At 37.7% G+C, this 24,731-nt stretch overlaps 1 protein-coding gene across 4 annotated transcripts in view; it reads left to right on the top strand.

Moving 5' to 3' along the window:
• NCOA3 (nuclear receptor coactivator 3) overlaps positions 1-24,731 on the top strand; it is a 141,469-nt gene that overhangs the window by 67,146 nt on the left and 49,592 nt on the right. For 3 of the 4 annotated variants that reach the window (XM_055303369.1, XM_055303394.1, XM_055303361.1), the window contains exon 2: positions 2,293-2,374. The exons of the other annotated variant lie outside the window; for it this stretch is intronic. The gene's annotated coding sequence lies outside the window, so the exon portion shown is untranslated. The remainder of the gene's footprint in view (positions 1-2,292; positions 2,375-24,731) is intronic. 4 annotated transcript variants of the gene reach the window in all.

Genomic DNA, 24,731 nt, shown 5'->3' with positions numbered 1-24,731 from the left:
ATAAAAAGAAGCAACAGCAAAAGAACCATTTCTGAAATGAAACCTGACTTAAAACTAGCTAGAAGAACTTGGGCTTTCTTTATAGAAATTCTGCTTGCTTTCCCTCCTTTACTTTCCTCTAATTAAATTAGATATAAAATTCAAGTAATAAAACATTGAATTCATTTAAACACTAAAACTAATGATTGTATTTTTTCCTATTTTTTATTTGAATGTGCTTGTACATTCTTGTTAGATGTCATATTGTCATTTGTTGACTAATAATAGTTTTCATTAATTTTTAAAAATATTTTATTTGAGAGAGAGAGAGCGCGAGAGAGCGTGAGTGGTGGGGAGAGGGAGAAGCAGGGAGCCTGATGTGGGGCACGATCCCAGGACTCTGGGATCATGACTTGAATTGAAGGCAGATGTTTAACCAGCTGAGCCACCCAGGTGCCCCTTAATTTATTGAGCATTTATGCATCAGGTACAGATAAGTGTCTTAAGCATTTTCAACTAATCTTCGTAAGAGCCTTGAGAAGTGTGATTCCCATTTTATAATGAGAAATCTAAGGCTCAAAGAAGTCTTCAAGTTGGTACCTAGCTAGTAAATGAAAGCTGAGAATTGAGCCTAGATTTGGTGGACTCCAGAGCTTCTGCTCTTTAAACCATAAACTAATAGGTAATTATTGTGGATTGGAGGTTATATTCCAAGAACTAGCTTTCTTTTGACATCTCATTTATAAGCTGGAAACTATACTGTAATTAGAAATAGATATGTTAGATATAATAGCTCTTTTTTAGATTGTAATTGTATGGTATTTATACACTACTTGGATTTTCCTCCTTTTCCTTTGTGAACAATATGATCGATCAGCTTCCTTCCCACTCCTCAATTTTCTCACCTTAAATTGGGTTTCAAAAGTGCAACAGACCCTTCACATGATGTAGCTAGATTGTGGCTGGTTATTCCTATATATATTCTATGTGGATTAGTCATGGCTGTAATAGGGAACTTGTAAATACATAATTTTTTTCTTCCCCTTCCCAACAGACCTGTCAATTCTAGCATGGACTTTAGGGTATAGTTATGGCTGTTGTTTTGATATTTATACACACCACTAGAATTAGTGATAGGTAGATTGTTGTTTTATTGTTACATTTGGAAGTTCATAGTGAAGATGAATGTTTTATTGGCTCACTTTCTTGTTGCACCATAGGCTGTTTCACATTTCCTCTAGTGCAAGAAAGCTATTTATATGTTCATGTATTTTATTGCAGATATTTTTAAAGAATTGCCCCTCATTTTCCTCTCCTACTTAAAAATATTTATTAGTGACTCAGATGCAGTCTTTTCCTAGAGGGGGAGAAAACTTCCGTGGCATTTTTTTTCTTTTCTTTTCCTTTTTTTCCTTCCATCCATCCATCCATCCATCCATCCATCCAGTAGATACTTATCTTTTTGGACTTGAGTATTTAAGCATTAACTTCTGCCAGGATAATTGATACGTTTTTGTTTTTTTAAAAAGAAATTATTTATCTGACGGGGAAGAGAGAGCACACTAGCAGAGGGAGAGGCAGGCAGAGGGAAAGGGAGAAGCAGGCTCCTTGCTGAGCAGGGAGCCCGATGTGGGGCTCTATGCCAGGACCCTGGAATCATGACCTGAGCCAAAGGCAGACACTTACCTACTGAGCCACCCAGGCACTCTGATACTGTTTTTTTTTTAAAAAATATTTATTTATTTGAGAGGAAGAGTGTGTGTGAGTGCACGAGCGGGGCGTGGGTAGGGCAGAGGGAAAAGGAGAAGCACACTTAACCACTGAGCAGGGAGCCTGATGAGTGGGCTCTATCTCAGGATCCTGAGATCAGGACCTGAGCTGAAGGACCTGAGCTGAGCCACCCAGGCACCCCTCAGTATTGTTTTTAATTGTTATTTGGTGAGCATTCTTTTTGGAGAGGTGGGGACACCCCAAAATCATACTACCCACCTGGTTAGATTACTTGTCAGGATTTGGAGTTGGTTTCCTCAACTGCTATTTTGGATTATTCATGTTTATTAACTGGCAGGGTATATATTGTATATGCCATACCTGACTTTTAAGCAGAAATGGTATTATATGACTAAGGCATCACCTCAGATTCCTAGGAAGAGGCTTGTACTTGATATAGCATGTTTTGTTTTTGCTTGTTTCATATGTCCAGAGAAGGGAATGATGGGAAAGGTTAATTTGTATGTGACTGTTACCTTATATTAAGAAAGGGCAATAAAATTCAACACCATCCCCTCCCCCCCCCCCTTTTTTTGTTTTCAGGATCAAAATACTTGCTGAACAGTGGAGTCACAGACCAATAAAAATAAGCTCCTGCTTGAACGTCATTTGACTGGTTAGCCAGGTAATTCACTTTTACTTTGATTTGATCCTTTGCGATTTTCTGTCTTTACCCTCTGAAGATATGGACCTTTCTTTAATGATTTAATCTTAAACTTGTGTTTTATTTCATGCTTTTCTCTCTCTTTTTTTTTTTACGTTTTATTGATTTATTAGAGTGTGTGTGAGTGTGGGGGAGGGGCAGAGGGAGAGAATCTTCAAGCGGACTCCCTGAGTGCTGAGCCCCACACAGGGCTTGATCCAGTGACTCTGAGATCATGACCTGAGCCTAAAGAGTTGGATGCTTAGCTGACGGAGCTACTCAGGTGTCATGTTTTTCTCGTTAGTGATAACATTAGTTGAGTGTCTGAATGGTCTTGAAATGAGTGAATATATATGTATATTCATATGTATGTGTATATATACAAACAACTTTTTTTGGGGAGGAAGCAAACTGTATGTTACAGTTTAATATGAGACACTACCCTCCCACTCACTTTCCCTTTATGTGTGAATGCTTTAATGGTGTTTATTCAAAATCTGAATCAGTTCCACTTATTTTTATTATTTTACCTCGTAAAGACTAGTTTCCTCAGATTGCTTGTGCTGGCATATAACATCTCATTGAACTCCTCTCCTAACTCCTGTTGCACCAGGATAGGAGAAATGAGAATAGAAAAGATCATTTGATAGCCAAGAAAGCAGTTACACTTTGCTTAGTTAAATTTCTTTTTGTTAGTAGCACCATTATTCTTTTGATTAGCTCTTTTTTTTTAAGATTTTATTTATTCATGAGAGACATAGAGAGAGAGAGACGCACACAGAGACAGAGACACAAGCAGAGGGAAAAGCAGACTCCATGCAGGGAGCTGGATATGGGACTCGATCCCAGGACTCCAGGATCACGCCCTGGGTTGAAGGCAGGCACCAAACCGCTGAGCCACCCAGGGATCCCTCTTTTGGTTAGCTCTGCTTGAAATCTGAGTCATCTTTGAACTACTCCCCCCATCCCTATGAGTATTAGAGATTTAGTAAACAGGCCTTATCTGATTTTCTGTTTTCATGTCTAGGAGCCGTGTACACAGGAGTGTATTTGTACCACTTTCTGCTAGTATCTTAGCTTCCTAGGCCAAGATCCTATAATTTCCTGCTTGTGTTTGTTCCCATATCTCTTTACTCCTTCTTGTTTCTAGCACTTGAAATTTTGCTTAGAAAATTTCCTTAAGTATGTCCCTTTTAAGTAAGCCTCTGTTCTACTCTTAGCTTTGTGTTTCCATTCCCTAACTTACAGAAAATAAAAGTACAGACTCCCTTCTCTGACATTTGAAACAGTTCTTTATCTGGGAATCTGTGTAAGCCTCTGGTCTCAAGCTCTTGCCTTTTCCCTATAAAATCCTTTAATTAATTATGGTATATTCCCATTATATTCTGAACATACTAGATAACTATCTCCATGGTATTTATTAAAAAGAAAAAGATAAACCTCTTTATTTGGGAGTCATTTCTAATTTACAAAAGTTACAAAAAATAAAGAATATCTAGATAACCTTTTGCTAGATTTACCTACTTGTTTATCATTTGCATCCATGCATGTTCTCACTCTTTCCTTCCCTATGCACGCATAGTTCTTTTCTGAACTATTTGAGGGTAAGTTATATATATTGATCTTCTTTCTGCTAATACTGCTGTATTCCTTAAGAATAGGGTCATTCTCTTATATAACTATTATATACTTATCAACTTCATAAATGGACTCTGGCACAAATGTATGGTCTGTCTTCCAGTTTGGTCAGTTGACCTAATAAAGTCTGTTAACAGCATTTCCTTTGCTTCCTGTGCAGAATTCAGTCTAGGGTTGGGTACTGCATTTACTGTATTTATTTCTCTTTAGCCTTCTTTTTCCTGGAATATTCCCATAGCCTTTGTCTTTTATGACATTAACATTTTTGAAGAATACAGCCCTTCCCCCCCCTTTTAATAGAATGTTCTTCATTTAATGTTTCTCTGAAATTTCCTTGCAATTAGATGGAGATTGTGCGTTCTTGGCTGAAATATTGTATAGGTAATGTGGTATCCTGAGAAAGATTCACAACTTCTGGAGACATATGATATCTTCTGTACCCCCTTGTGATGTTAATATTGATTACTTGGCCAAGATACTGCTAGGTTTCTCCATTGTATAGTTTATTTTCCTTCCAGTCAATAAGCATTTTGTGGGGAGACCATGCAAATACCATGGTTCTCATCACAATTTGCCCTAGATTTAGCATTCATTGATGATTCCTCTCTGATCTTATTTTTCACTGTGTTGGTTCCAAAATGGTTATTTTTTGATTCTGGCATTCCCTTCATACTACCAGTCAGTCCTTACATTATTCTGTAATCAAGAGCCCTATTTATCAGTTTGGACTCATGAATTCCTAGGTTTTTAATTGATAAATTCATTACCTAATTATTTTGGTGCTCCAAATGCCCTAGGTTTAGAAAGTGGAAGTCTTTTTTTTTTTTTTAAATAAAGATTTAAGCATTAGAAAGTGGAAGTCTTTTTTTTTTTTTTTTAATTTATTTATTTATGATAGTCATCAGAGAGAGAGAGAGAGAGAGAGGCAGAGACATAGGCACGGGGAGAAGCAGGCTCCATGCACCGGGAGCCCGACGCGGGATTCGATCCAGGGTCTCCAGGATCGCGCCCTGGGCCAAAGGCAGGCGCCAAACCGCTGCGCCACCCAGGGATCCCAGAAAGTGGAAATCTTAATCAATCTCCATGTCCTTGTGTGGAGAATAGTATTAGAGACTAAGATCTTGCAGGGGTAAGGGGAGGTATTCTCATTGCTCATGGGTTCTCCCTTTCCATGGGCAGAGCTAGTAAAACATGCATGTTTATACACACATGTGCATGCATAAACATACTTGTACATAAACACATTCATAGCAACGAGCATATACATAGTTTAGAAATCATGAGTTTATATCAGTATGTCCAGCTTCACTCCCTGTCTGTAGACCTCATTCTTGGTACTTACCGTTTCATATTTTTATGTCCCTTTTTGTGCTGTGAGAAACCTTGGCTCCCGACATTGTCATTGTGTTTACTCATTTGCTCTATCCTATAATACATCTCAAATAATTTCAGAGTCACTTTGCCCATTTTACCACAGTAAACAAACTTACTTAAAGTGGAGAGTTTATATCCAGTTCTTCACTGCCTTACAGCCATCCTGCACAAAGACTGACAATGAATAAAAAATACTGCATTCTTAAATTTCTTGAATCAGCCCTTCCTCCTTCCTTTCTTGCTTTCCCTTCCTTCCCCACTTTCACTAGCCATTCCAACTTTCTGCATAAGGTAGTTAAGGTATTCATTTGAATGAAATTAGGTTCATTTCTTTTTCATTTTTTAAAAAAAGATTTAGAGAGCAAGAGAGAGCAGGCATGCTAGTGCTAGCAGTGGAAGGGGGTAGGAGGAGGAGCAGAGGAAGAGGAAGGCAATCTTAAACGGACTCCCTGCTGAGCGTGAAGCCTGATGCACAGCTCCATCCTTCCACCCTGTCGTTGTGACCTTAGCCCAAACCAAGATTAGGATGCTTAACTGACTGAGCCACCCAGGCACATCCCCACCGCCACCCCCCCAGCAGCCCCTGCCCCCTCCCCTTTTTAAAGATTTTGTTTATTTATTCATGAGAGAGAGGCAGAGAGAGAGAGAGAGAGAGAGAGAGAGAGAGAGAGAGAGAGGGAGGCAGCAGAAACACAGACAGGAGAAGCAGACTCCATGCAGGAAGCCTGATGTGGGACTCGATCCCAGGACTGCAGGATCACGCCCTGGGCTGAAAGCAGGCACCAAACCACTGAGCCACCCAGGGATCCCCGGCCCCTGCCCTTTTTAAGTGGGCTCCATGCCCAGTGTGGTGCCCAACTTGGGGCTTGAATTCATGACCCTGAGATCATGACCTGAGCTGAAATTGGTGCCCAACTTGGGGCTTGAACTCATGACCATGAGATCATGACCTGAGCTGAAATCAAGAGTCGATTGCTTAACTAACTACCCACGTGCCCCCAGGTTTCTTTTTTTTTAAAATGCTCCTCTCATTTTGATTCATAGCAAACACTTTTAAAAATTAAAATTATGCAAAAGATATACTTTCCTTGTGTATCGTTTCCCCTATTTCTCATAGGTAACCAGCCTCACTATTTTGGGTTCATCCCTCCCTGTAATGGCCAACAGATATAAAGTATGTATTTATTCCCTCCCTCCCTCCCTCCCTCCCTCCCTCCCTCCCTCCCTCCCTCCCTCCCTCCCTCCCTCCCTCCCTCCCTCCTTTTTTTTTTTTTTAATCTTTTATTTTTTTTCTTAAATTTTTTTTATTTATTTATGATAGTCACAGAGAGAGAGAGAGAGAGAGAGAGAGAGAGAGAGAGAGAGAGAGAGAGGCAGAGACACAGGCAGAGGGAGAAGCAGGCTCCATGCACCGGGAGCCCGACGTGGGATTCGATCCTGGGTCTCCAGGATCGCGCCCTGGACCAAAGGCAGGCGCTAAACCGCTGCGCCACCCAGGGATCCCCCTCCCTCCTTTTTTTAACTTCCTTTCCTTTTCCTTCCCTCCCTTGTTCCCTCCTTCCTTCCCAAAAGGTGTGTAGCATGTTGTATATACCCTTTTACACTTTGCTGTTTCTTGTTTAAATAGGTCAAATTTAATAGGTATATATACTGAGAATCCATACAGACATGAAATTTTGTGCACATTGCTGTTTTTTATTAATATCTCCTAGAAATAATGCCATATCATGTCAAAGGGATGACATGATATTTAAAAATCATTTAAAAAATTGTGTTAAAATTTATATAAAACTTACCATTCTCGCCAATTTTAAGCATATAGTTCAGTGGCATTAACATTGACATTGCTGTCCAATATCACCACCATTAATCTACAGACCATTTTCATCTAACTAGAATGAAACTGTACTCTTTTAGCAGTCCTCATCCCTTCTTTCCCCAGCCCCTTTCTCATTTGTTTTTTACATAGTTTCCATCATGAGCATGTACCAGTTAACTCAAGCAGTTAACTATATATGGGTATTACATACATATGTATGGATATGGGTATATGGGTATGTAATGCCCACACCTATGTATGGGTATTAAGTTGTTTACAGTATTTTGCAATTAAAATAATGCTACATGAATTACCTTATGAATATATATTTTTATATTTGGGAGTGTACCTTCAGGATAAGCGTTTAGAAGTGAGACTCCTGGGTTGAAGTGTAAATGTGTATGTAGTTTTTGTTAGATATTGGCAAATCACACTCCTTAAGGATTACGCCATTTTGGATTCCCACCAGCAATGTATGAGGGCGCCTGTTGTGTTTATTTTATTTTTTAAGATTTTATTTATTAAAAAAAAAGATTTTATTTATATATTCATGAGAGACTCACAGAGAGGCAGAGACACAGGCAGAGGGAGAAGCAGGCTCCATGCAGGGAGCTGGATGTGGGACTCGATCCGGGAACTCCAGGATCATGCCCCGGGATGAAGGCAGGTGCTAAACTGCCAAGCCACCCAGGGACCCCCCCCCCCCACCTATTGTGTTTATCCACAGTCACATTAAAAGTTCTTTGATTCAACACAGTATATTTTTTAGATACATCCACATCACTGTAAGTATCAGTAATTTCTTTTTATTGTTGAGTGGTATTCTATGTGACTGCCACAACTTTTGAGTTTCTTGTTTATGGCTACTATGATGAATAAAGCCACTGTGAACATTTAGGTACAAGTCAATGTTGAGTAAATACCCAGGAGTGTAATTGCAGGGTCTTCCATTAAGTGTATGCTTATCTTTTTATTAAAAAAACTATTTTTGTTTCAATTTTTTTTTGTTTTTTTTTTTGTTTCAATTTTTAATTTAAATTCTAGTTAGAAAACTTAGCTTTTATTTATTTACTTATTTGTTAAAGATTTTATTATTCATGAGAGACACAGAGAGAGAAGCAGGTTCCCTGTGGGGAGCCTCATGTTGGAGTCAATCCCAGGACCCCAGGATCATCACCTGAGCCAAAGATAGATGCTCACCTACTGAGCCACGAGGCGTCCTGCTTTTATTTGTTTTAATTTTTTTTGTTTTAATTTTTAATTTAAATTCTAGCTAGTATATGCTTATTTTTTTTAAGATTTTATTTATTTCATGAGAGACAGAGACAGAGAGAGACAGACAGACACACAGGGGCAGAGACACAGGCAGAGGGAGAAGCAGGCTCCATGCAGGGAGCCTGATGTGGGACTCGATTCTGGGACTCCAGAATCATGCCCTGGGCCGAAGGCAGGTGCTGAAGTGCCTGAGCCACCCAGAGATCCCCTATATTCTTATTTTTTAATTGGAGGGAGGGAGGAGAGAGAGACAGAGTGGGGGAGCACAAGCATGAATTGGGGAGGGGCAAAGGGAGAAGTAGGTTCCCCTTTGAGCAGGGAGCCAGCCTCAGAGTCCTGGATCATGACCTGAGCCGAAAGCAGACACTTAACCAACTGAGCCACCCATCTATTCCAAGTATATACTTACCTCTATAAAAACTGTGTAACTGTTTTTTGAATTGTCTGTACCACTGTATATTCCACCTGCAAGATTAAAGCTTTCAATTTTGAATCGTTCCCATTTGTTATTGTCCTATCTTCAATTTCAGCCCTTCTAATGGGTGGTAGTGGTCTTGCATTGTGGCTTTAATTTGCATTTCCATGATGTCTAATGATATAGATAATAGTTTCTTAGTAACCACATGTATCTCTTATGAAGTGTCTAAGTGTTTGGCCCATTTTTTGAATTGAGCAGTTTGTTATTGTAGGAGTTTTTAAAAAATACACATTCTGTATACAGATTCTTTTCAGATACTTTTTAAGAGTATTATGTTTTTTATTTTCCCTTTTTATTAATTTTTTTTGAAGAATAGGCATTTTGAATTTTCATGTACAATTTTTTTCAAATATTTTCTCCCATTCTATGGATTAGTGCACTTTTATTATTTTCTCTAAAGAATTCCTAACCATATATAATAGCTAAGTAAGAAGTACAGTTTATTTTTTTAAAAAAGATTTTATTTATTGATTCATGAGAGAGAAGAGAGAAGCAGAGACATAGGCAGAGAGAGAAGCAGGCTCCCTGTGAGGAGCCTGATGCAGGACTTGATCCCAGGACTGTGGGATCATGACCTGAGCCAAAGGCAGATCCTCAACCACTGAGCCACCCAGGTGCCCCTCAAGTACAATTTATCAATTTTTTCTTTTGTGGTTAGTGCCTTTTTATGTACTAAGAGATCTTTGCCTACCTGTAGGTTATGAAGATCTCCTGTGTTTTCTTGTATAACTTTTATACTTCTGGCTTTATATTTAGGTCTGTGATCCATTTTGATTTAATTTTTGTGTATGATGTGAAGAAAGGATTGAGAATAAGTTTTTATTATTTTATTTTTTAAAAGATTTTATTTGAGTGAGTGAGAGAGAGAGAGAGAGAGAGAGATCACAGCAGAGGGGAGGGGCAGAAGGAGAAGCAGGCTCCCCCTGAGCAGGGAGCCTGACTCAGGGTCTCCATCCCAGGACTCCAGGACTATGACCTGAGCCAAAGACAGATGCCCAACCAGCTGAGCCACCCAGGTGCCCCTGAGGATCAGGCTTAAAATGTCTATTTAAAAGACTCCTTTTTCCATTGCATTGTGTTGCTAACTTAAATCAACTGACTGTGTACGTTAGGATCTCTTTCTTGTCTTTTTTCTGTTCCATTGATTGATTTATACACCAATCTTATGCCCACATATATTGTCCTGATGATTATAGCTTTTATGGGAAGGTTTGAGAGTGAGTAATGTGAATCTTTCAACTTTTTTCCTTGTCTTGATTGCCTTGGATAATCCAGGGCTTTTGCATTTTGATAACAAATTTCAGGATCAGTTTCAATCCCTGCAATTTTTCAATCACTCTGAAAAACTTCCCTGCAGATTCTAAGTAGCTGGGACATCCTGAACTGTGATGATTGTCTTATCAGTTCAAAATTACTGGGCTCTTTTTGGGTTCCTTATCCCTATGCTGTGATGTAGAAATTATTTTCTGGCAAAAAGCCTGGGTAGTGGTAGGATTCACGTTGTTGCCTTTTCTCCTCCAAATATTTCCCTATATCTTAGGGACCACAGTTTTTCACTGCCTGTTGTCTGATACCTGAATATAGTTTGTTCTTATATTTTTTGTCCTGTTCATGGTAGAATAGAGTTTGTTATTCTCGGATTAAAGCAGAAGTCCCACAATTGATTCTTGAATTCATTAAAAAAAAAAAAGGCTCCTCTCATGTTTTCGCCAAGTTACAGTTTAAAACAATTTTTAATTTCTTAGCAGAGGTGCAAAAAAATATGTTAACCATGAAAGCTTCTTTGAGCATTAAAAAAAAAAAAAGATTTTTTTATTTTAGAGAGAGAGAATACTCCAGTGCCTGAGTGTGAGTGGGGGGGAAGGACTGAGGGATAGAATCTTCAAATAGACTTCCTGCTGAGTGTAGAGCCTCTTGTGGGACTCTGTCTTACAACCCATGAGATCATCACCAAGCCAAAACCAAAAGTTGGATGCTCAACTGACTCAGTCACTTAGGTGGCCATGAGCATTTTTTTTTTTTTAAAGTAAGCTCTAGACCCAATGTGGGGCTTGAACTCATGACCTTGAGATCAAGAGTCTACCTCTGATGTCAATAATTTCATCAGGTTTGGGGAAGTCTTAGCTATTATTACCTCAAGTATTTTTTTTCTCCTTCATTCTGACTTCTGTGACTCCAATTACATGTTTGTTAGATTGTTTTATATTTCTTATGTATACTTAAGTCTCTGTCCATTTTTCTGCAATTTTTTCCTTTCCTTTAGGTTCAGTTACTTTTTTTCTGTCATCCCCAATCTGAGTAATATTCAAAAAGAAAAGGCTTTTATGTCTCATCTTGTTCTTTCAACCCATGGTAGAAAGGTGCTTAAGAAAGACTAATGGATTTATCAAAATTGTGTAACTAGTTGGTGGTGTCACTGAATTAGAATCTAACTCTTGATTCTTTGCAAATTTCAGACCATTTTCTTTCTGTAAGTTGTGAACTTTTATCTTGTAGCAGGTTGCTATCTTGTTAAATGGTCATGCTGTTATGGATAGGAGGAGGGGTGGGTGGTAGGGGTTATTTTAATTTTCTTCCATTTTATAACGTTTAAGTTCTTACTTGCTTTAAAAAATGATTTTCAGTGGAAGAATTTAAGAATCACTGAAGTCAGTAATACCTTAAGAACTAATCTTTTAGATGACATTCCCTAGCAGTTAAAGTATGTGTATGGTTATTCAATAGAAATTCATCTTTAACCGCTGAAGTTTTAAAATCATGAGTTTTGGACTCTCAGGCGATGATATCATTCTCATGGTCTTGAAAATTAACTATTTGAAGTACAGTCTCTTACTGGAGACTTACCATTCTCTTACCAGAGACTTACCATTCTCTTTTACTTCATGAAAATTTCTTTCTTTCTTTCTTTCTTTCTTTCTTTCTTTCTTTCTTTCTTTCTTTCTTTCTTTCTTTCTTTCTTTCTCTTTCTTTCTTTCTTTCTTTCTTTCTTTCTCTCTCTCTCTCTCTCTCTCTCTTCTTTTCTTTCTTTCTTTCTGCCTTTCTTTTCTTTCTTTCTTTCTTTTTGCCTTTCTTTTCTTTCTTTCTTCTTTTTCTTTCTTTTCCTTTTCCTTTTCTTTTGATTGATTTATTGATTGATTGATTGATTGATTTATTGATTTATTTATGATAGAGAGAGAGAGAGGCAGAGACACAGGCAGAGGGAGAAGCAGGCTCCATGCCTGGAGCCCGATGGCGGTACTCGATCCCGGGACTCCAGGATCGTGTCCTGGGCCAAAGGCAGGTGCCAAACTGCTGAGCCACCCAGGGATCCCAATGAAAATTTTTTTTTTTTTTAATTTTTTTTTGTTTTTAATTTTTATTTATTTATGATAGTCACACACACAGAGAGAGAGAGGCAGAGATATAGGCAGAGGGAGAAGCAGGCTCCATGCACCGGGAGCCCGACGTGGGATTCGATCCCGGGTCTCCAGGATCGTGCCCTGGGCCAAAGGCAGGCGCTAAACCACTGCGCCACCCAGGGATCCCCCCAATGAAAATTTCTTAAACCAATTTTTGTGTCATCTTAATGAAAATGAGAGTGCTATGCACTTGGACAAAGGAATGAAAATATTGCCAAGGTCAGGATAATTACTAAGTTGCCTTTATATCACATTTTACTAACATTCTAAAGTTTTATTGTAGCCTTCTATAGACTTTGATACTAAAAAAGTATTAGGAACATATGAATGGCTTCCTAAATTGTAAGGATTGTATCTCTGTCCTTCAGTTTAGTTTGAAATTTAATTACTTAAGTTTAAAGGTAACTTTTAATTCTAGATTCTGCTTTTATTATGCCTTATAATTAAAATGAATCAAGCTCATGGGCATCTTATAAAGTAGCTGTTATTGAAAAACTGAGCAATTTAAGGAAATTGCTTTTAGATTTGTATTTCATATATATATATATATTGAAAAATAGACATTTGTTAATTTCATCAATTGCCTGCCTAGATATAGCATCCCTTAAATTTGAAGCTAGAAAATGCAGTCTGTCTTTTTTTTTTTTTTTTTTGAAAGCAGCATGGAAACTAGGAATGGTAGTAGTCTCAGGTTTCCTCATTAGAATCAATTTGCTTGTTTTATAGAACATCACAGGTTCTTTACAGCTAAGTTTCTATGACTGATGGATCTGGTTCCTCATTACAGACCCTTTTAGTTACTCTGTTGACTCCTTCTCCCCCACTCACTATAAATACTTGCTGATTGCTTAGATTAGGAGATGAAAGTATTGGTAAGGTGAAGATACTTCAAACTATTTTTTAAAGGTGATTTACAGGGATGGGTCAAAAATCTGTAGTCATTGGTGATGACCTGGTAAGGGCCATTATTCCTTTTTTTTTTCCCCCAAATTTATTTGTGTTAGAGAGTGCAGTGTGTGTGTGCATGCACACAAGCGGTAGATGCAGAGGGAGGAGAGGGAATCTCCAGCAGATGTGTGCTGAGGGCAGGGCCCTAGGTGGGGTTCATTCTGACCCCAAGATCATGACTTGAGCCAAAACCAAGAGTCAGTCGCTGAACCCACTGTGTGCCACCCAGGGACCCCTAGGGGACATCATTCTTAACTGTGTTCTTTTTTTAAAGGCTAGTAGGAATTTCTAGTTAATGTGACTGGAAAACAAGAACTTCTTACTGGAATCCTAAGCTGGGCCATTTCTATTGAAAGACAGTTGTTAGAACAGCTGTAGACACTGCAGTTACACTCAGATTTCATGAAGAAAGAAGTAAACTATTTGATTTGTTTATTTTTTGGTAGAAATGATTAAGAGCTTGAGCTCTGATGTTGGAAAGAGTTGGATTTAATTTGTAGTTCTGTCACTTACTAGATGTATGACCTTGGGTGAGTTATTTTACCTCTCCATATCTATCTTTTCATGTAACAAAGGGATAAATTTGAACTTTACTTTTATTTGTTCTGTGTATTAGAGGGCTGAAATAGGGATTAAAATGAGAGTAGTAATGGAATGCCCTCAACACAGTATCTAGCTCAAATGTTAGATTTAGTATATATTTGCTTAACATTAACTTAACATCTTTTTTTGTTTTTTTAACATAACATCTTAATATTAGTATTTTTTTAATTTAACGTTAAAAATTACGTAATATTTTATATAAACAGGAGTATGTATTATTTGTCTTATGAAGTATACTTTGGAAAACACCTATGAACCTACTACTTGAACCTAAGAACTGGAAACTTGTTAGGTATACCTGCTCCCTTAGTTTTTTTCTATCTTGTCCTTTTGTTTCTGTTCCAGAGGTAACAGATACTGTAATTCACTTGCTTTTTACAACTTTAAAAATCCACACATGTGTTTGTAAGCCATGTTTGGTTTTTGCTTTTAGCTTTACAAAAGATGAGTATAATGTATTTGCTTTTTATTTTATTTTACTTTTAAAGATTTATTTATTTAGAGAGAGAGAGCCAGGGGAAGGGAGAGAATCTCTAGCTGACTTCTCCCGAACTTGGAGCCTGATTCAGGACTCCATCCCATGACTTAGACCATGACTCCAGCCGAAATCAAGAGTTGGCTGCTCAACCAACTGAACTACCCAGGCAGCTCTAATGTACTTGATTTTCTTTTTTTAAAGATTTATTTATTTATTTATATTTATGATAGACACAGAGAAGAGAGAGGCAGAGACACAGGAGGAGGGCGAAGCAGGCTCCATGCCGGGAGTCCGACGTGGTACTCGATCCCGGGACTCCAGGATCGCACCCTGGGCCAAAGGCAGGCTCCAAACCGCTGAGCCACCCAGGGATCCCCGTGTACTTGATTTTTTAAAAAAACTTTTGATTGCTTCTAATATTCAACCATGTTGTGTATATATTTTTGCTACTATCATATTGTATTTTTTTGTATGGATTTATTTTTTAAAATCTGGAATTGATGGTCATTAGAGTGTCCCCTGGTTTTTGATGTATGAATGAAATTTCAGTGAACATTTTTGTGTATTTTGTTGCAAGATTATTTTTATTGCCCTAAAGTTTTAAAATATAAACTTGATTTTAGCTACTGATATATTAAATTTGCTTTTCCTATGGAATTTCTCTAGGAAAAGTAAATTTTCTTATTGAAATAGCCCTCTTTTATTAGCTAATTTATTTTATCTTCAGTCATTATTTATTGCAGGATTAGCAATATGTACTGCTATTTTCCTGACACAACTTTAAGTACTTGATTTTAAAAGAACTTTATTATTAAAAAAAGACAGCTTTATTAAAGTATAGTTTACACATAATAAAATTCACCAGCCTTAAGTTTAAAATTTGCTGAGTTTTGACAAATGTAACCATTACCACAATCATGATATAAAACACTGCCACCAACCCCTGAAGTTCTTTTGTCCTTTTATGCAATCAGTCCACTGATAGCTGGCAGCCCCTGGTCTGCTTTAAGTCACTAGTTTGGCCTTTTCTGAATTTCATATAAATGGTATTCCCCTTATAGTCTATAATGTGCCTTTTCTAATTGTTCCACTTTCCTTGGATATTCTTTTTTTCTTTTTTTTTTCTTTGCATTTCAGTATTGGGAGTTGTATTGATCTTTAAACTCACTGATTTTTTTTTCCTTAGCTGTGTCCTGTCAACTGATGAGCCCATCAAAGGCATTCATTTCTGTTAGTGTTTTTGATTTCTGATATTCCCATTTGCTTTTTTCCTCATAGTTTCCATCTCTCTGCTTACATTACCCATCTGTTCTTGCTTGTTGTCCACTTTTTCCATTAGAGTGCGTAGCATATTAATCATAATTAAAATCCCACAGTTGGTCTCCAGTTTTTAAAAAACGTTTTTAAAGAACCTGGCCTCTTTCCTGTTTACCAGCAAATTTTAGAGGCTTCTTTGCCTGTATCATCAAAATTTGCCTTATCAGTGCGGATGATATTCTCATTTAAGAATATAGGTGACTACACAAAAACTTGGACTAAGTGTTCATAGTAACATGATTCGTAAGAGCCAAAAAGAGGAAACAAGTTAAATGTCCATCAGCTGATGAATAGATAAATGGTATTTCCATACAATTAAGTATTCACAAATAAAAAGAAATGAACTACTGATGTATGCTATAACATGGATGAATTTGAAAGGCTTTGACTAAGTGAAAGAAGCTAATCACAAAGGACTAGATATTTTATGATTCCATTTGTATAAATTGTCCAGAATAGATGAATCATTAGAGACAGAAAGAGTAATGGTCTCCTTTAGGTGGGAGAGAGGTAGCATGAGATGGCAAAAAATAGGATTGGGGAGAGAACAGCTAAGGAGTACTGGGCTGCTTTTTTGTGTAATGAAAATGTTCCAAAATTGATTTTGGTGATGGTTGTATAACTGAATATATAAAAAGGTTATTGAATTGGGTACTGTAAATGTATGGTATATGAATTATATCTCTATAAAGCCGTGAAAGAATATACCTGATATATAGAGGTTAAGATCTATATGCTGCTGTGAAGGAATTTTATGGAAAAATAGTTATTTTTCTCACGGCACTGACCTCAGAAGGTTTGCTACCTGTCCCAAACATTCCTGGGTTTCTTTTTTTTTTTTTTTTAATATTTGTTATTTATTCATGAGAGACACACACAGAGAGGCAGAGACACAGGCAGAGGGGGAAGGAGGTTCTCTGTGGGGAGCCCGATGTGGGACCTTGATCCCAGGAGCCTGGGATCACGACCTGAGCCAAAGGCAGATGCTCAACTGCTGAGCCACTCAGGTGTTCCATTCCTGGGTTTCAAAAAGAACACATGAATTGAACTTGCCTCAAGGTTTTTTAGAGCCTTAGTCTGTCTTTGTTACAGTAGTCAAGCTCTAGTTATAGATAATAATGTTAATTCCAGTACCAAATCTTTTTCATGTAGCAAGAAAATTTATGTCAAAGACTTTAAACAAATTTTTATTTATTTATTTTAGAGAATGTGAGTGAGTGTGGATAGAGACAGAAGGGAAGAGAGAATTCTCAGGCAGACTCCTTGCTGAGTGTGGAGCCTGATTCAGGGCTAAATCTCAGGACCCTGAGATCATGACCTGAGCTCAAAGCAAGAGTCAGACGCTTAAATGACTGAGCCACCCAGGCACCCCTGTCAAAGACTTTCTTAAAAATTAATTCAAAGTCATACCCAGACCTATCCACACTTTTTTTTTAAAGATTTTATTTATTTATTCATGAGAGACACAGAGACACACACAGAAAGAGAGAGAGAGAGAGAGAGAGAGAGAGAGAGAGAGAGAGAGAGAGGCAGAGACATAGGCAGAGGAGAAGCAGGTTCCCTGCAAGCATCCTGATGTGGGACTCAATCCTGGACTCTGGGATCATGTCCTGAGCCAAAGGCAGATGCTCAACTGCTGAGCCACCCAGATGTCCCTATCTATACTTTTATGGACAAATAAAGTCCATTTGTCCATTAAGTGTTTATAAGATGCTTATGGGTATCTTGTAGTATGTCCAGAAATTGTGCTCTTAAGCTTGTAACATCTATTTAAAAAATTACCCAGAAAGCCATAATTTTAGTGGGTCTACTGTTTTAGGCTGATGAAGTGCTGTGGTTATAAGTGGAAAAACCAGAGTTATTTTGTTTTAGATAATCTGACCACACTTAGTCCCTCACCCCCTTTTAATTTTTTTTTAGGTTTTATACTTTTAATAGTCCTCCTATGGAAAGAAGACTGACTAGTGATATTATATTTAAACTGTGGAGGGATGCCTGGGTGGCTCAGCGGTTGAGCACCTGCTCCTGACTCAGGGTGTGATCCTTGGTCTTGGGATCGAGTCCCACATCGGGCTCCCTGCCTGGAGCCTGCCTCTCCTTCTGCCTATGTCTCTGCCTTTCTCTCTCTGTGTCTTTCATGAATAAATAAAATCTTAAAAAAAACCCCAAAAAACTGTGGAGACTATATGAGAGAGAGAGAATGAGTATGAGTTGAAGGGAGGGGCAGAGGGAGAAGGAGAAGCAGATTCCTTCCTGAGCAGGGAGCCTGACTCTGCTGATCATGACGTGAGCCAAAGGCAGATCCTTAATTAACCATTTGAGCCATCTAGGTGCCCCGGCAACTTACTTTAAAAAGCAACTTTTTTTGAGTATAGGGTCCATACTATACAAAAATGCTTTTATTATTTTTATTCTTTATTTTTTTAAAAAGGATTTTATATATTTATTTGAGAGAGAGCAAGCACAGAGGGAAAATGAGAGGGAGAGGCAGACACCCTGTTGAGCAGGGAGCTGGACTCTGGCTTGATCCTGGAACCCGGAGATCATGACCTGAGCTGAAAGCAGATGCTTAACCCGCTGAGCTTCTTGTAGCTTAGAGATGCTTGTAAAAGAAAATTCCTATTGATATTTATGTTCTTATTATTAAAGTCAAAGACTGAACATTAACCTGATTTGCTTTAGATGAGGCTTTCAGAATATGTAGAGAAAAGTGTTAGAGTTGTAAGATCCATCTTTGACATGAATAGCAAACTATCTAAACTGCACTAAATTCAATCACTGTTTTTCTGTTCTTGGTGAAAATGGTGGAGATAAGGTTTTAGTAATTGTTTATAGTCAAGGTTCATAAAAAGGGCAGGCAGTTTATTTGATTTGGAAAATATAGACATAAAAGAATTTGTCACACTAGTAATGACATAGCTCTTGTAGTACTTAATTTTGTAACTTAATTAAGAAATATAATTGTCCTAAATATCAGCTCAATGATCTAAAAAGTGAACTGCTGTACAAATAGTTTGTGCCACTGTTATAAATGGCCCTATCATATGCCAAATTCTTAGAGTAATTACTTTCTTATGATTCTTTGTTTCCAAAATCTGTATTAATAAGAATATGTTTTTGAATCTGTGTAATACTTAACATATAAAGCCTGCATTAGTTTGAAGTTGATATTGAAAACCTCTAAACTTCTGACCTTGAATAGAATTTGCCATGTATAGCCATTACATGCAGCTGCTGGATTCAGAATTGCCTTTTCTGGGACTCTGCTTTGTGAAAAATACTGTGTATTAGACACGAGTACATGGCAGCTGACATTTATCAAGAATAACAGGAGCCTTACTCATTTTCACATTTTAAAGTAACTTTGAAAGCTTTGCATGTGCACACATGCTCAACATATGTTGCTAACATTTAAATATATTTTTCATCATATATCAGTGAAACCAAATTTCAGTCTTTAATGAGCTTCAACACTAAACTTATACTGTGTGAGTACACAAACATCTAAAGATCAACAGTGCAGGATATTTAATTCACTTCCATAGAATTTTGTCTTTTATACTTTAAAATTATTACAAGTAAAAATCTCCCTACTGTATTCTGGGTAGCACTCTTATTACATAATGTGTTATTTGGCATTTCTTTCATAGCATTTCCCTACTATAAAATCTGGCCCTAATATAGAAAAATGGATTATAGAAATTATTTTTTTCCAATCAAGTACAGGCATATTGCTCTTCTGTTTGAATTTTTATAGAGCTAGTTCTTTTACTGGTGGATGACATAAATAGGATTGGAATTGCATGATTTTTAGTCTTGGTTCTTAGCCTTTTAAAATTTTCTTTAAAAATAGATTGAGATAATAATATAAAAGAATTATAGAACAAAACTGCAAAATGTATAATGTGTTGGCAAACTTGTTAATTAAAATAACACCTTTTAATGGTTGGAATGGGTTTCAGATACTGCAACCCTTCAATATATTGATATGCAGATCACACTGACTTGCTGCAAGGTAACAGGAGACATGCTTTGACTTCTGAGGATAAATTGGCCATGCACAGCTGTAATCCTACTGTCTTTTCATTTCCAGACATGATTGAGTAGTAGAAGGCCTTTGATATCTAGGTCCTGGGTAATAAGTTGAAATTTAATATTTTGTTTGTATATGAGTTTTTACTTGGGCTTTTGATAAGCCTGTTTGGTGGTATGAAGTTACCATGTAAATTGTGGACATTTTATTACTTGAATAACTCTTTCTGGATTTGAAATACAAGACTGAGTTCCATTTTTTCCCCCATTTTCCTTTTGGCAGTTAATAAGGAAGTCATTTTATGAAGAGTGATAGTGAAAAGAATTTTAAATTTAGGCTAGTTAAATTGCCAGTGTCTTTATATTTAAAAGAATGCAAAGCAATTACCAATTTTAACAGGACTTTTCATAGAAATCATCCTTAATCACTTGTGACCTGAGTGCCCTTTCAAATAAGGGCATTGTTTCTGTAAGTCCTTTTCACACAGAAATGCACAATATTAGAGAGGTTTAAAGAAAATACTTGAGGAGTGCCTGTCTGGCTTACTTGGTAGAGCATGCAACTCTTGATCGTGGAGTCATGAGGTCAAGCCTTACACTGAATACAGAGATCACTTAAAAATGAAGTCTTTAGGGCTGAGCACTGCCTTCAGCCCAGGGCATGATCCTGGAGTCCTGGGATCGAGTCCCATGTTGGGATCTCTGTGTGGAGCCTTCTCCCTCTGCCCGTGTCTCTGCTTCTCTCTCTCTGTGTGCCTCATAAATAAATAAATAAAATCTTTAAAAAAATGAAGTCTTTAAAAAAAATAAAATACTTGAAATGTTTACATAAGAACAGTTTAAGACTACTACCAAAACTTTATTTGTAGATATTAGTATCTTTGAGAATTTACTATTTCTCAAAAGACTTCTCTTTAATCCCCCTCCTAGGTACCAAGGTTTAGGCATTTTCAAAATAAAGTTCTTCAAATAAATTCTTCAATGTGGGAGCTAGAAAACAAATTATTTCCTGAATTTATGTGGGTTATAAATGTAGTTACTTTATAATCACAAAGACAAAATTCTGTTTTTTTAATAACCTTGATTCTGTCTGTAAATCATGAGATTCTTTAGGGAGCTATTTGTTAAGACTTCCATGTGCCCAGATAAGCATTGTTTTGGTCTATGGTTTCTGATTGTTTCAGTAACCTTGTAAAGATGTGGTCTGTCCAGGGGGTGACTGGGTGGCTCAGTTAAGTGTCTTACTCTTGATTTTGGCTTAGGTTATGATCTCAGGGTTGTGAGATTAAGCCCCAAATCGGGCTCCACGCTAGCATGGAGCCTGTTTAGGATTCTCTTGACCCCCGCTGCCCCTCCACCACATCGCTCCCCCCACTCCCCCCTCTCAAAAAAAAAAAAAAAAGATGGGGTATGTCCATTTTAGAGAATGGGAAATTTGAGCTTCAGTGACTTAAATTTGGCTATATGTAGGGGCTTATTAGATCAGTTCTTTCCCCTTTATTTCACTGTGCTGTGTAAATATGAACTCATCAGTTTTCTTATCCACTTTGCTGATTGTGTGTGTGTGTGTGTGTGTGTGTGTGTGTGTTGTCTAGTCTAGGCATTAATTCTTTATTGAGTTTTCATTCATTTTTTTAAAAAGATTTTATTTATTTATTCATGAGAGACACAGAGCGAGAGGCAGAGACACAGGCAGAGGGAGAAGCAGGGTCCACGCAAGGGAGCCCGACGTGGGACTCGATCCTGGGTCTCCAGGATCACGCCCTGGGCTGAAAAGCAGCGCTAAACCCGCTGAGCCACCCAGAGTTTTCAGATACGGATTTAAGCATCCCATGTCAACTAATTAAGTCTATCCAGAGTTAGGATATTTGGTGCTTGGATAATCGGTGATACTCTTTTTTTAATACTTTATGAAAGTTTGTAATCCAATCTTTTCACGATTTATTCTATTTTCATTTATTTTTTTTCATGGCTGTCAAATTTTTATCTCCTTGAGAACCATTAGCATTTATTTTAAACTGATTTAAAGATTTCATTTATTGGGTGGTGAATTCATTTTCCAATATTGATGAGTTTCTTGGTGATGTTTTCTTAGTTCTGTTTTCAAATAACCTTGGGAATTTTCATTTACGTTTTGCCTCTTAAATGGGAAATTTGGTTTTCCTTTTGTTCATTTGGTGCCCCATGTGACCCCTTCTCTCTGGCCCAGCACACATTGCTCTGTTTTTATTGCTTTCTCCCATTTCCACTCTACCTCCAGTCTAGGTCCAGTCTGAAGTATTTTGAAGTATCAGAGAGATGATGACTCTTCCTTCTACACTGCAGTTTGTAGTTTGATGTGATCAGTAACTTGTTATTGATGGTCATAGCTGTTCTTCACCTTCCTTTTAGCAGCTTTTTGATTTGGTTTTTACCTATGAGCCTTGCTTTTGGTCCTTTTATCTTGTGTGTGATTGGATTTCCTGACAAAGCAGTTGCTAGTTTCTGGTCCTGGAATTAAGTGGGTTCATCGAGTCATCAGATCATTATTGTGTGTTTGCTCTGTGTCTTGGTCTCCACAAACATATTTGTTATGTTTGATCAAGCATGCCTGTGTCTTCCAAAATTAATAAAAAATATATACTTTGTTATTATTTAGAGCAGGGTGGGGAACAGTGTGGTTGATTGAAAGCAATAATCCACAACGTCATCCAGAAGTCCTATCCTTTAAAAAATTTTTAAACTAAGTTTTTAATTTTAATTGCAGCATACTTGGGCAGCCTGGGTGGCTCAGCGGTTTAGCACTGCCTTCAGCCCAGGGCCTGACCCTGGAGACCCGGGATCGAGTCCCACGTTGGGCTCCCTGCATGGAGCCTGCTTCTCCCTCTGCCTGTGTCTCTGCCTCTCGCTCTCTCTATGTCTCTCATGAATAAATAAATAAAATCTTAAAAAAAAAAATCCAGCATAGTTAACATACAATGTTATATTAATTTCAGGTGTAAAATAGAGTGATTGAACAATTCTATACATTAGTCATTGCTCATCATAAGTGCACTCTTAATCCCGATCACCTATTTCACCCACAGTCCCCCTACCCACCTCCCCTTTAGTAATCATCTGTTTGTTCTCTATTAAATTAGGAGTCTTTTTCTTGGTTTGTCACTTTCCTTTTCCCTATTTTCCATTGTCCATTTGTTTTATTTCTTGTATTCCACATATGAGTGAAATCACATGGTATTTGTTTTTCTCTGGCTGACTGACTTTGCTTAGCATTATATTCTCTCTAGCTCCATCTATGCTCTTGCAAATGGCGAGATTTCATTTTTTTAAAGAAGATTTTATTTATTTATTTTAGAGAATATCAGGCAGGCTCTGCTGAGTGTGAAGCCCAGTATGGGCCTCAATCTTAGAACCTTGAGATCCTGACTGGAGCAGAAACCAAGAGTTGGACGCCTAACCGACTTGAGCCACCCAGGCACCCCAAGATTCATCATTTTTTTTTGGCTGAATAATACTCCATTGTGTGCGTGCGTGTGCACACGCACATACATACATACACACCCACACACACAGTCTCCACATCTTCTTTTCATTCATCTATTGATGGACACTTGGGCTGCCTCCATAATTTGGCTGTTGTACATAATGCTTCAATAAACATAGGTAACCCTGTGAATTAGTGTTCTTGTATTTTTTTGCGTAAATACCCAGTAATGCAATTAGTGGATCATATGATAGTTCATGAGGGTTCCGTTTTTCCCACATCCTCACCAATACTTGTTGTTTCTTGTGTTTCTGATTTTAGCTATTCTGACAAGGGTGAGATAATATTTCATTATAGTTTGAGTTGCTTTTCCCTGATGAAGATTGGTGTTGAGCATCTGTTCATGTGTCTCTGGGCATGTGTAGGTCTTCTTTGGAGATATGTCTGTTTATGTCTTCTGCCCATGTTTTAATTGGATTATTATTTTTTTCATTTTTGAGTTGTGTAAGTTCTTTATATATTTAGGATACTAATCCTTTATCGAATATGTTGTTTGCAGATACCTTCTCCCATTCAGTATGTTATTGCTAGTTTTGTTGACTACTTTTTTTTTTTTAAGATTTTATTTATTTATTCATGATAGTCACACAGAGAGAGAGACAGAGAGGCAGAGACACAGGCAGAGGGAGAAGCAGGCTCCATGCACCGGGAGCCCGACGTGGGATTCGATCCCGGGTCTCCAGGATCGCGCCCCGGGCCAAAGGCAGGCGCCAAACCGCTGCGCCACCCAGGGATCCCTTGTTGACTACTTCATTTCTTTTGGTGTGTAGAACCTTTTTATTTTGATGTAGTCAGGAAGGCCCTGTTCTTTTGATTTTACAACCTGGCTTACGTATATAAGCTTGAAGATAGTAGACCCTGAAGTATTTAAATCTCTACACATTTATTTAATGTGTAGAGGATCTTGGAGAAGCCATACCAGTTTCAAACCTTCAATCCCAACTTTAGTAACAGTGGTTCTCAGAAGTGTGGTTCATGGTCCTTTGGGAGTCCAGTTTAAACTATTTTCATAGTAACCCAGTATTTGCCATTTCATTCTGTTGGTGTTTGAACTGATGGTGCAGAGCCATTGGTACAGAAAACTGACATCTTAGCTTGAATCAAGCAGTGGCACTACAGACTGTACTAGAGGTCATTACATTCTTTACTGCCCTACACTTAGAGTTAAAGGAAAAAAAAACTAGCATTTCTCACTTAGGATTACCCTGTATGAAGCAGCAAAATTTGTACATTTCATTAAATCTTGACTCTTGAGTACCATATTTTAAAAATTCTGTCTAATGAGAATGGAAAATATGCAGAAAGCATTCTACCTACCAAAGTATGATGGTTATCTTGGGGAAAAGCCCTGTGTGATTGGTTTGTGTACTGAACTGGCCACTTTTTTTTAATGGAATACCATTTTTACCTGAAGGAATGGCCAGCAAGTATGGTTGTTGAAACCTTGAGCATTTGG

Source organism: Nyctereutes procyonoides, unplaced genomic scaffold (assembly GCF_905146905.1).
Source record: "Nyctereutes procyonoides isolate TBG_1078 unplaced genomic scaffold, NYPRO_anot_genome, whole genome shotgun sequence".
In the NCBI taxonomy this organism is placed as follows: domain Eukaryota; kingdom Metazoa; phylum Chordata; class Mammalia; order Carnivora; family Canidae; genus Nyctereutes; species Nyctereutes procyonoides.
Note: the sequence above shows the minus strand (reverse complement) of the source record. Positions and strands in the feature narration are given on the sequence as shown.